The sequence below is a fragment of the Drosophila novamexicana genome, unplaced genomic scaffold (assembly GCF_003285875.2).
Source record: "Drosophila novamexicana strain 15010-1031.04,08,12 unplaced genomic scaffold, DnovRS2.1 tig00000960-arrow-arrow-pilon, whole genome shotgun sequence".
NCBI lineage: Eukaryota > Metazoa > Arthropoda > Insecta > Diptera > Drosophilidae > Drosophila > Drosophila novamexicana.
Genome location: NW_020824833.1, coordinates 717,850 through 729,927, shown reverse-complemented (window position 1 = coordinate 729,927; position 12,078 = coordinate 717,850).

Genomic DNA, 12,078 nt, shown 5'->3' with positions numbered 1-12,078 from the left:
AGGTCTAACTTATTAATTATATGATTCTAATTCGAAAGATCCGTTTACTTATTTACTTAACCTTATCAACGGACAGTTATCTCAGTATCATGTGTCGACGATTAAATACCCTAGCACAAAACTATTCAAGTACGACTGATGCAGGCGGACGGACTGGATTATATCGATGCGATGATCAAAAACAGTCAAGAACATTTCATATGTATTCATATATATTTATAAAAGAGTTCGTCCTGACTGAATGACTGACTGATTGAATGCACTGCCCGAACCGTTGGAGCTATGAAGCTATGAACTTCCTATGAGCTTCCTATGGGTCGAAAGTAATCACTACGACGAGGTTTTGAAAAATTCAACTCGCAAGTGTGGCAAAACCGTGATCAAAGCTTATAAAACAGTCATATAAATGTGCTTTGTGAGCCTGGGTGGCTAACAAGCGGCAGGTCACCGGTTAACAATAAAAGTAAACATTTGTATTTTGTTTTGCTTGGTTTGTCAACTCTAGTGCTATTATACATATTTGTTGGCAGTCTTCAAACAGATGATTGAGTAGATGAGTTGACTGAGCACCGGCCAATTGAGCGTAAGGTTTAGGGTTCAGTCCTACGATACGATTTTTGAGTTATTAAAGGCAAGTGTAAGTGCTTTTTCTCAAATAAGTTTTCTTTTGTGCAATGAAGGTGAGATAACTTATTAGAAGGAAAATTAATATGAGCAAAAACATCATTAAAGCGCTTCTTAGCTAGCGCTTACTCAGTTTGTCAAATTGAAACGATTAATGGGGCAGGTCGGGAGGCGTGGGACGGGGGAGCTCATAATTGCATAGATGTGCGGTAAAATTTGTATCGGCTGTAATCCTTTGGGCTTAATATTCAAAAAAAGAAGACTTTTGTGCATATATTTAAGGAAACGTGGCTTTAACTCTGATCAAACTAAACGGGCAAGGGCATCAAAGCTTCGATGCTACGATATTAACGTTAGGCTACCCAATATATTATTATTTCATTATGTCACATCAATTTGTCAATAAGCAATTTATTTCCCATAAGATATGCATAATGGGAAGATAGAAATGCGATGTCTTCGAGCATCTTTAATCCTTCTGCTTTTGTTGCTCTCGTTCTCTCTATCTTTATTTCTCTTCTCTTTCTCTCTCTTTCTCTGACTAATATCTAGAGCTAATTATATTAGAGGGAGGTATATCGGGTAGGTACCCGACCTTGTCCGTGGCACGTATAAAATAAATGTTCTCAAAGATCTTTGAAAATGAATATGAAACCGATTCATACAAACGTTTTCCGCCAATTTACCACTGTTGCGAGTGAAATTTTCCAAATCGCTGAAACACGTATTAATTAAGTTTGAAAATAAGTTGAATGTTAATCGGACAAAACTTGAAACTTCACCAAAATTATAAGTGAACTTGAACTCGAAAAGTCACCCACCAAATCTTTAACCCCCATTTACAGTCAGGAGGAATGCAAGTTTGGAAAGGTGTGAAAAACTCTATGAAAATGAGTTTGAGGTCGATCGGATGGTAAACAGAAAAGTTGCACACAAACGTTTTTTGCGATTTTTCAGCACATGCGGGTGGAATTTCTTGAAACCCCGTATTAAAGTGACCCTTTATCACATTAGGTAACTACAGTGAAAATATTAGCTTCCTAGCTCTTACGGTTTGAGCTGTGTGTTTGGTTATCATCATCAGTCAGTCAGGACAAACAGTTTTATATATAGAGATTATATATTATACATACTTTTTTATTCATTTATATAGACCATGGTAGTATATTTAATAAGCAATTTGCAACAACAACGCCATAAAGCACATGCGGTTACGCCAACAGCGACAACCAAAATATCACCAACAAAACTGGTGCTAAAATAATCAAAAGGCTAATAAAATTGTTGTAATGATGTGGGTGCAGCAACAACAACCACAGAAACAACAAGTAAGAGTGTACTCGACTAGGAGATACCCCATAACACACAAACACACTCAGGCACGCATGGCTTGTGCTTCTTCTTCTGTGCTTCTTCTTCTCTCACTAACGAAAGTGAGTTTTGGAATAACGTCGGTGCTTATAGTCCGATTTGTGTGCAATTTTTAGGCCAAATAGTATACAAAAATGTGCATATATATTAAACCCTCTAAATATTAGTTGCTTGTTTTTCTAACTTCCAGGAAAAAGGGAAGAGCTATCTCTCTAATGAACAGACAGTTATTGTCTAAGAACCTAATCTGAAAATCGAGTTTTATCAAATTCGTGAAAGTAGACCAAGCTTTCGAAAAGAAAATTGCTCCACGCGAGCAATAGGAGGAGTTACGTTCGAAATTTCAAGACCCGAGCTTATATAGTCTCTAAGATCGATGCGCTTTAATACAAACAGACAGGCAGGCAGACAGACGGACAGCCAGGCCTACTGCCGCCTGTGACATACATATCCCCAAAGCCATGCTACCCTTCCTACACGCTTCAATGGACTTAGGGTATAACTATCACTAATCACTAATCATTCAACGGGAGCCTTTAAAGAGCCAATGAACTGTGACCGCTAATCAAGCTCGCAGGTTACACAAAAAGACCTCACTCGGGCTCAGGCTCTGCAGGCCGGTTACAGAGCAGCGGCTGCACTCTCACCCGGAAATCGACCTGTCGAACGCATGACCTTCATGGCTCACCATGTAGGTTGGAATTAATTACATGACCTACAGATGAGCGAAACGCGCTGAAGCTAAGCAACTTCTATTGCCTGTTTTGCAAGTTAATCCGAGCATCAGAAAGCAAAGCCTTGCCGATTCAAAGACATGCAAAGATTTTGGTCTTATTGAATTTAATTTGCAATTAAGAAATAGTATTGGTTTAATTGAAATTTAAATTTGCAACATTATTTGTTCATTTAAATTCTCTATTTGGAAATATTTATTTATGTGTTATGCCTTAGAGGTCTCTGAGGTTATACACAAGCAAACAAACATATATAATTTTGTGCTCATAGATATATTATCTGTTATAATCCAGTATCCCGGCCCAAATTTACATACCATAGTTGTATGTGTGTTTCGGAGTGCTTCCTTAAGTTGTAAAAGGGCTGAGAACAGAATATTTCACAGTAGGTTTCATTGCAATTGTTATACCCATTGTAAGAAATGGCTGAATGAGTTTTGGAAAGTTAGTGTAACCTGCAAAAGGAGGCATCTCTGCAGCCGTAAGGTATATCAAAATCGTCTGTTTGCATGCGTCGATCTCAGAAATGCAAAACTTTAGATTTAAAAGATTTCGCTTTTCGAAGACAATACATTTCGTATGTTGGTTCTAGTATAGTATCTATGGTATATGCAGATCAAGCATAGGAACACCTCGCTCGTTCCTTTCATAATTGAAAGGCCTTATTGAGAGGTAGGCTAAAAGAAATGTCGAATGTTTGTTATTGTCATTGATTAGCCTGTTTAGCTTGAAGTAGATAGCTGCGGAGGAGCCGTGAACAAAAGCCTCTCCTAGTGGACTGGCTGGGCTGGGTGTCACCTTGATGCTGGGGTATTCTTGCTGTTTTGGAATCTTTTTTTTTTTTTTTTTCAGAGAGCATACCTATTATACACCTAATGGTGGGAGGATGTAACGACAGCTCGACGTACAGGGTATCTCCCAATCGCATACTCCCGACTAAAGCACTCCTATGTGCATTTCTTTTTGGCTTGCCGCACACACACTTCCTAACGCTCTGACACATCTCTAGCAGAGTTCCATTCATTCCACGGCACACGCCATTCTACTTATTCATTGGGCTGGTGGCTGCCTCGTTGCAACTTTTTGCCGCCTGCTGTCTGCGTTTGATGCGCGTCTGACACATGACAACACATTAGCCGAGTCCCGTCACACCCCCGCCTCGCCTGGCTACGCACTTGCCACCTCATTTCGTACAGTGCAAGTTGGTTGACGGATAATTTGATGTATTTTGGGTTGGAGTTTTTTGCAGAGAAAATTAGTCAAAAATTTACATACGAAATCGAAACTGATGCTCGCCAGGTGTTGCAGTTTTTGCTTAGACCATAGCAGCATACAATCCTGTGGTGATTTGTCAGTGGCAATCAATGGTCAAATGGTTGTTTTATATGCGTGCCGTTTCTCCTCTGACAGCCAAATTGTTGCGGCGCAAGCAGAAAAACAAAATCAAATATAAAAAAAAAAAAAAACAAGTAAAAATGCACTAGTCGGGAGTATCTGAATACGAGATACCCCGTAACCATCTCGAACGTTCCAGTATATGAATATACGAGGTAGATACAAGCCCACACACATAAGCAAGCACGCCCCAGACTCACACTATGAGAAATGCATTCTTGTTTAACTTTGCAGCTTATGGGACGATCTTTATGCGATTTTCAGTGTGTATACATCAAAGCCCAAGACGATACCTTAAAAGATGCGTTTGTTTCAATGTTGTGGGTAAAGCGACATCCAAAAAGTAAAATAATTTTGATTTGTGTATACTATATGTGAGTTTTTATACAAAATTTTGCTCCTTAATACGGTGAAAAAGCGCATTATGTTTTTCAATCAATACCTATCGATTTCGTGAAAATTGAGAAAAGAGTAGGACCTACATTCTAAATTTAATTTGCTCAAAAAAATAGCTCCAAACTAGTCTTTACCTCTTATAGTTTCTAAGAATGAAGTGCTTATGTACAGGCAAACGGTCGGACATAGTTAAACCAATTTGTCAATAGATGCTGATCAAAAATATACATAAATAGTTTATGGTCTCCTACTGACTTCTACATACACTTGCATAAAACAGTTAAATCCATTTTTGCCCATTTGCGATGGGCATATATTGTCAAAATACAACTTAAGCCACGCTTGTGGAGCAATCAACTGCTTTTGAAGCACTCGATCCGATACTCAACTGACTAATTTGGCTGATTAGTCAGACCGCGCTTAATATTACTCATACGCAGCGTACTCAGCGCAGGTCTGTTGACCGATGTCTTAGCCTGGGTCTTAATCAGCTTATATAAGCAAATACATGCATACGTACATACATACTATATACGGATATACGGATATACGGATATACGCACATACGTATTCGTAAATACGTCAGCAATGATAACAACGTCAAAGTCGAGAAACTTGCTTGGAAATTTCGTTTAGCATGTCAAGTTAATAATATAAATAAACAAATAAGTTGAGAGTGTGCACATTTGCAATTGTATTAGTAATGCACAAATAGTCCCTAAACTATAATATTTATCGGCCTTAATACCAGTTTGCGATTCGATTCTGTGCGGTCGCATAGAAATAACACATTTGCGAAACAACCCACACCTGCTCGGAGGCAGCAATTGGCTTAGGCCGCAGTAAGGCCAGGGCCACGACTGCAGTCCAACTAACTGGCCAAAAACCGAATGATCCAGTGTGAATCATTCTCAGTTTCGTGTTAAACCTGCTGAGCGAGCAACTGCTGAATACGCGCTTAATGAGACCTTACGAAAGAGAAAAGAGAAGCTCTCTCAGCTCTAAAAAGAGACAGCCGCTGCTTTTTCATGTGTTGTTAGAACGTGAAGTTCGGTTTATGTGTTGTCACTGATCAGCGTCAAATGGGAAAATTCTGATGGTTTTTATCTAAACACGTATGTGTTTTTGCACATATGTATGTGTAGTATGTATTTACTGCATTGCATTTATTAATTGAATAGACGAACATCTATTTCTAGTAGGGACTGGGCCAAGCATTTTGTGTCATGAGCCAGATACAAATCATACTATTTCTTTAAATTGTTTTGTATGTTATACCTCTTACCAGAAGAAGGCAGCTTAGGGATGTGCTTCTTCTATGGTCAGCGCAGATCTAGTTTATTCCAAATAATCCATATCATACTCTGCAGGAGTTCGATGGGTTTTGGTTTTTGGTCAGGAAGAGCTTAAAACACAATGTTTAGTATGTGTCTTTTTATAAGTATAAGATACACAGATAGAGCACATCTCACTCCACCGAAAATTAAAGAAACTTGTTTTTTTTCAGGCATAGTCTAGAGCCTTGGAAAAGTTAACAAAGGTAAATAAAAAATGCATTTCCCATAATGTGGACTGCGGAAAAAAGAAGCTCTGCCGCTGCGTTCAGTGTGCAGCTTGCGAGCTGCGTGTTTGTGTATATTTGTTTACCAGCAAAAGCAGGAGCAACGCCTCATGGGTCACAGTGTCAAAAACAAACAAAGGGTGAAACGCTTATTGCCTCTTGTTGTCCCCTTATATGCAGTCAATAGGCATTGTGAAATGAAAAGTGAGCGCGGCGCATGCCATAATTATGGCCTGATCCCATTAAAAGTGGATAACGAAGGGCATAATGGGTTTGTGCAAATGTTTGTCCATGTGTATATTCTTACTTAGCATCAAAAGCCGAGTCGATCTAGCCATCCGACCTGTCCGTATCGATTTCAGACACTGCTCGTGCAGCACGAACTTGTTAATAATTATCGATAACTTTTCCTTCCATGATATCGATAAAATTCGATATCGAAATCCTTTTATTGAGCTCGATTGTCCATCCCAACTTTTCTCCACGCATACTGTAAACTAAAAACTCTGTTGAGGTCAGAACACTGCACACTATTGGGAAAATGGCTGCAATTTCATTGAATACTTGAAAAATATTAACTTTTTGCACACTTTGCACAAGATGACGTAATTTAAACTTCATACGAGCCACTCACTGCCTGAAGTTCCTTTGAAAGTGATGTATTCATAGGAATTCATGAATGGGCATGAGATCCGATATGTTCCATAAGTTCAACCTAATTAGACTAAATATTTATATATGTATGCATCAGCGTGTTTAAGCCGGCTTTGCTGAGGCCAAGGTTCATTTTATTGGGGAACTTCCATCATGCTTGCATTATGCTAAACAGATTTTTGAAAATGAGTTCTTAGTCGATCGGATGACCATTTTTGCGCCTGTAGTGTATACCCTTGCAGAGGGTATTTAAATTTGTCTCAAAATGTGTAACGCATAGAAGAAGACATCTTCGACCCCGTTAAGTATATATATATTCTTGATCAGTATCAACAGACGAGTCGATATAGCCATGCTATCGTAATGAAACTTTGAATACATCCCGCTTTCTGTTGCACGCAGTGCATATGTCGGAACCGGCTGCATCGGAACACTATATCATATAGCTAACATAGGACCGATTGGTTGAAAATTAAGTTGTTCTATGGAAAACGTATTCTCAAGATATCTTGATCAAACTATTTTCCCTGTGCTTGAAAAGGTTCGGTCAGCAAGGGTACTAAATCTGCAGCTTGCTGAACTTACAATTTTGTATCGTTTTATTTTTGAGTTTCACAATTAAGGTCATCGTGTTTAGTCTTAAAACCAGTATTATTATATATAAGGTACATATGTATAAGAGAGATAAAGGAAAAGAATATCAAGGCGAGTATTGCCTAGACAATATACATGCCTCTTCGCGTCAATATCGGAGACCATTAGCGCCAGAAACTTTAATATACGCAGTTGAATCATTTTACTTTTTATACCCTGAACCCATTAAAAATGGGTATAAGGGTATATTGTATTTGTGCACAATCCAAATGTATGTAACAGGCAGAAGGAAGCTTCTCCGACCCCATAAAGTATATATATTCTTGATCAGCACCAATAGCCGAGTCGATCTAGCCATGTCCGACTGTCTGTCCGTCCCTCCGTCCGTCCGTCCGTCCGTATGTATGAACGCAAGGATCTCAGAGCTTATAAGAGAGCTAGAGACTTGAAATTTTAGACGTAGATGCTCCTAGGGCCCGCGCAGATCGAGTTTGTTTCCGATAATCGATAACTTGCTCCGTTTCCAAGCAATCGATCAAAATCGATATCGATATCCTGTTTTTTGGGAAATTTTGGTAAATAATAAGAGCAAGAGTCACCAATCTTGACATATAGCTTCTAAAATAGAATATATATATGCATTTGATGTTGTAAGAAGAGGGTTCAGGGTATCCCCTAGTCGGGAGCTCCCGACTAGAACCTCTTACATGTTAAATATTACTCTCGTACAGAGATACCCTGTCTTCTCCTAGTTGTGCAGTGGCGACTAGAGCAGTTTTTGTAATCAGCTGATTACTCACACTCCGACTTTCCATATTGCGATCCACTTTAAGACTACATGTACGCACAACATGTGTCGTTGTGCTTGCTGATAATCCTTTTTATCACCCTCAGATTACCGCACGCTATTCACCACTCTCCCTCTTTTGCTTTCGCTCTCTTTCATTGCGCTCTTTGTCAGCACACGCTTGCATGAGTTCCGTTCGGCGCTCTCTTTGGTGGGTGGCGACGTTGCTACCGCTGCTGCCGCTGCTGCTGCTGCTGCTGCTGCTGTTGCCGCTGCTGGCTTATTGTAGGTGTTGAAAAATATTTGTTTTTCGGTTTTTGTTTGCACTGCAGCACACTTTTGTGGGTGGAGCTTGACTTTTGTCTGTGCTTTGTTGTTTTTGATTGCAGGCAGCATTTTATTTTGGTTTTGTGTTCTTATTCAGTTGATTGTGGAATCATTTGGCGTCTAGTTCCACTTTCTGTCACAGACACAGATTATGTTGCACTTACCAGAGCGAGAGAGACGGCACACACTTTTTTGCCATTATTTTGGCATGCTTATTGCGTTTTGTTATACGCTATACGACAACATATAACACAAAATTATGCAGTCTTATTTATTTAAAGTGTTGTATAGCTCCCGAGCCTTCCCGCTCAAATTTAGCAAACACACTTTTTCAATTCGGCTAATGCATTAAGTAAAATATTTTTGAATAAGGAAATATTTTGTTAGTTACACAGACTACATGGACCGGTATAAATATAATCAATAAATAATATTGAACAGTAGGCATATACATATGTATTATTGATTCGCACGAAGAGCTGTCCTATTGCCATACAAAATATTCATAAACATTAAATAAAATCCGTCTGCTATAGCATAAAACTGGTATTGGATGAATCGAATAAGGAACTTTAAACTGTAGAAAATATACTCAATACTTATTTTTAAAGATATACAACCATTTCTGAAAACTATTTCGAACTACTAGATATTTTCATTGGCACTCATTATAATATATATACAAAGTTAACCAACAATTACAATTTAATTGGATCAGCAGCTCCCTGATGTCATATATGTTGGAATCCACTTACTCACCGGTATTTTTCAGTTTCCAACCGCAAGGACTTTTACAGGGACTGCACAAGGAGGCACAAAACAGAACAAGAAACTGGTGTAAGTTAAAAAAAAAAGGTTCCCATATTTGATCAAGGCCAAAGTAAAATATGTAGAAGATATGCAAATCTGCGCTACCAAATAAGAGTCTGTTCTCGGAGATGATGAAACCTGAGACGGCCAGACCTGCCCTGCGTCCATTGGCACACAGTAAAGCCCAAGAAAAACGTCACATTAAAATAAGAGATTAGATCCAGAAAATCTTAAATCAATCATTTAGCCGTTTCCTTTCTATGCAAGCAGTATAAATGTCGGACTCGGTCGGATTGACGGCATCATAAATTATAAATAGGAATGATCGGTTGAAAATAAACTTGTTTGTTTTTAATATATCTAAACAAAGTAAGTATGGTAGGCACATTTAAGTTATTACTTTTGTCCAGGTCAAGGCCCTATTCACTTATCATCTAGTTTTAACTATATGATTATTTTATATAAGTAAATAAATAAATAGTATGGTAGGCAAGGACGAATACCTTATTTTCTTTCGGCTATTTCTAGTTTAAACAATGCCTGCATCCACAGAGAGGCTTGGATTGTCGTCGTGTTTTCTGTTTACCTGGTGGAACTTCATAGAGTTTTTTACGTCACCTATCTTTTTATTGAGAAGGACAACATTTTAGTTCGATAATCATTTTTAGATGTTTAATAGTCAAAGACAATAGTGTGAGAGGTGTCCACATCTTAGGGTTGAAAACCAAAATTCAACCCATGTCTTTGGAAATATGGTCATTTGATGGCGATATTTCCAGCGTGGTGAATTTGCCGACTATTTAATTGTCTGGACCCGGGGGCTTGTAAGACTTCAGACCATGGATTGCGCTTCTGACTTCGCTGACAGATAAAAGACCAATAGGCACACAGAAACTGTCATCGGCGTGAGCAGCGTGGTTACATAGATAACCAAGGCTATCGAGAGTACTTTTATTGGCCTCCAAAGGTGCTAGGGAGGAATAAAAGAAAGACAGTTTCAATTTATCTATAGTTTTAGTTGAAGAGTAAAAAGAGGGTGTCAATGTTATTGGCCTTGATGTTAGCTATGAGGCTGTAAAATGCTGTTTCTTCAGGGAGTCCTTATGATCTTAGCCATGTGCCTGGAGCTAAGCCTAACGGGCTTAAGCTTCAGCTTCAGGTATTGTCGCTATCGGTGCGACAGATGCCCGCGAAGATGTCCCCCAGTTTGACATCAGAATGGCTTTGTGTGATCAGCTGCTTATTATCCTCTAGCTGAGGCTCCTGAGCGCCTGGCTTACCGTTAATCGAGTCTGAGCGGTACACTTTGACGGTTGACTTGGCTAGAGCCTCAGTAGACTCATTATATAACAATAATATGATCGGGCAGGATGGCCAATCATTCTTCCCAACGTTTATTACTCATATGTCTATAGCTGCATAATGTACATTTGAAATAGCTTTTAAGCTTGCCTCGGGTCCCCTCGGGTTTGACAGAGGCCCACAATCAGCACCTCCCGCGGCATGATGAGGGTCTATTGGTCTGAGCTTGTGTCGCCGACTTTCACGTTTAAGGTATTTGCTGTCCTTTCTAGATTTTAAGGCTAGACTTCATTAATTTAAGTGCTTAAGAGTTTAAAACAAGTTAGAGTACGCTAGCCGGCATTGGCCGACTGGGAATACAACCGATAGCAGTGACTGCTTAGGAAATTCTTTTTGATTTATTTAAGTTGTTTTTACGCCTTGAACAGAGTATTGCGCAGTCGACTGCAATAGGTAATATGGCTGACGCCTTTTTCTGGGCGCTTTTCTAATTGGTCATCGATTTGTTAGTGTGTTAAATTGTTCTTATTATGTTTGTCTTGCGATAGCCTAATTAATTTCGGAATACTTCGCACAAATATGCAATGCTTTGCCAGAACTTTTACTATTTCTGCAAGGCTTTTGCCTAAAGAACATCAATACATGTTCGTATGTATGTTGATATATGGGTGCATATAAGTAGCGATTTGTGTTCAAAATTCTGACGGGACCACCCAGTTGGAGACCATATACTTCAACAACACAGTAGCTAGTAGCGACGGGCGACGGGCTACGGGCGACGGGCTACGGGCGACGGGCGACGGATGGCGGGCAACTGGTCCGGTTCAAGCTTAGCTGACTGGCTGACTGACTGATTGACTGAGTGAATGACTGAGTGACTGAATGACTGGCAACGTATTGAATGAGCCGCTCGTAGTAGACTCCAAGTACATGGCGAAAGTTAATTAGCCACCGGCAACAATAGCCTAGTGCTGGGGCTGGACCACTCGAAGTTCTTGGATGGTAATTCAAGTCGCTCATCATAAACTGCTGACAAAGTTCTGTTAGCCTTGTGTCGCCACCACCGCAAGCTGATTGAATGTACTCGGGCACTCGTATAAGCGACAAGCGATGAAACTGACGATCAGCCAGATCACTTACGTACACGTTCTGGCAACCTGGAGCTGAGTCTGCAGCTGGATGTGACTCTTGGGGCGTGTGTCAGGCTTCTTGTTGCCGTTTTGGGGGCGCATGCTTCGATCGAACGTCGATCGTCGATCGCTGCTGGCTGATCGTCGGCGTCTTTAACGCTCGGCTTACTTTCTTTGACGGCAGCCAGGCTGCCAGGCCTGCTGGCCTGCACGCCTGCCAGCCTGCAAGAGTACTTGGGATTGGGCTTTCGCACAGTCTAGAGTTTCCACAGTTTCTTAATCCGATACAGGGGGCTTCGCATAGTTTTGACGCCGACAATGGCATTGCCTTTTGCAATTTAACAATTGACTGCACCGGCTTGATTTGCAGCTCAGCTTTTGTTGTATTAGGTA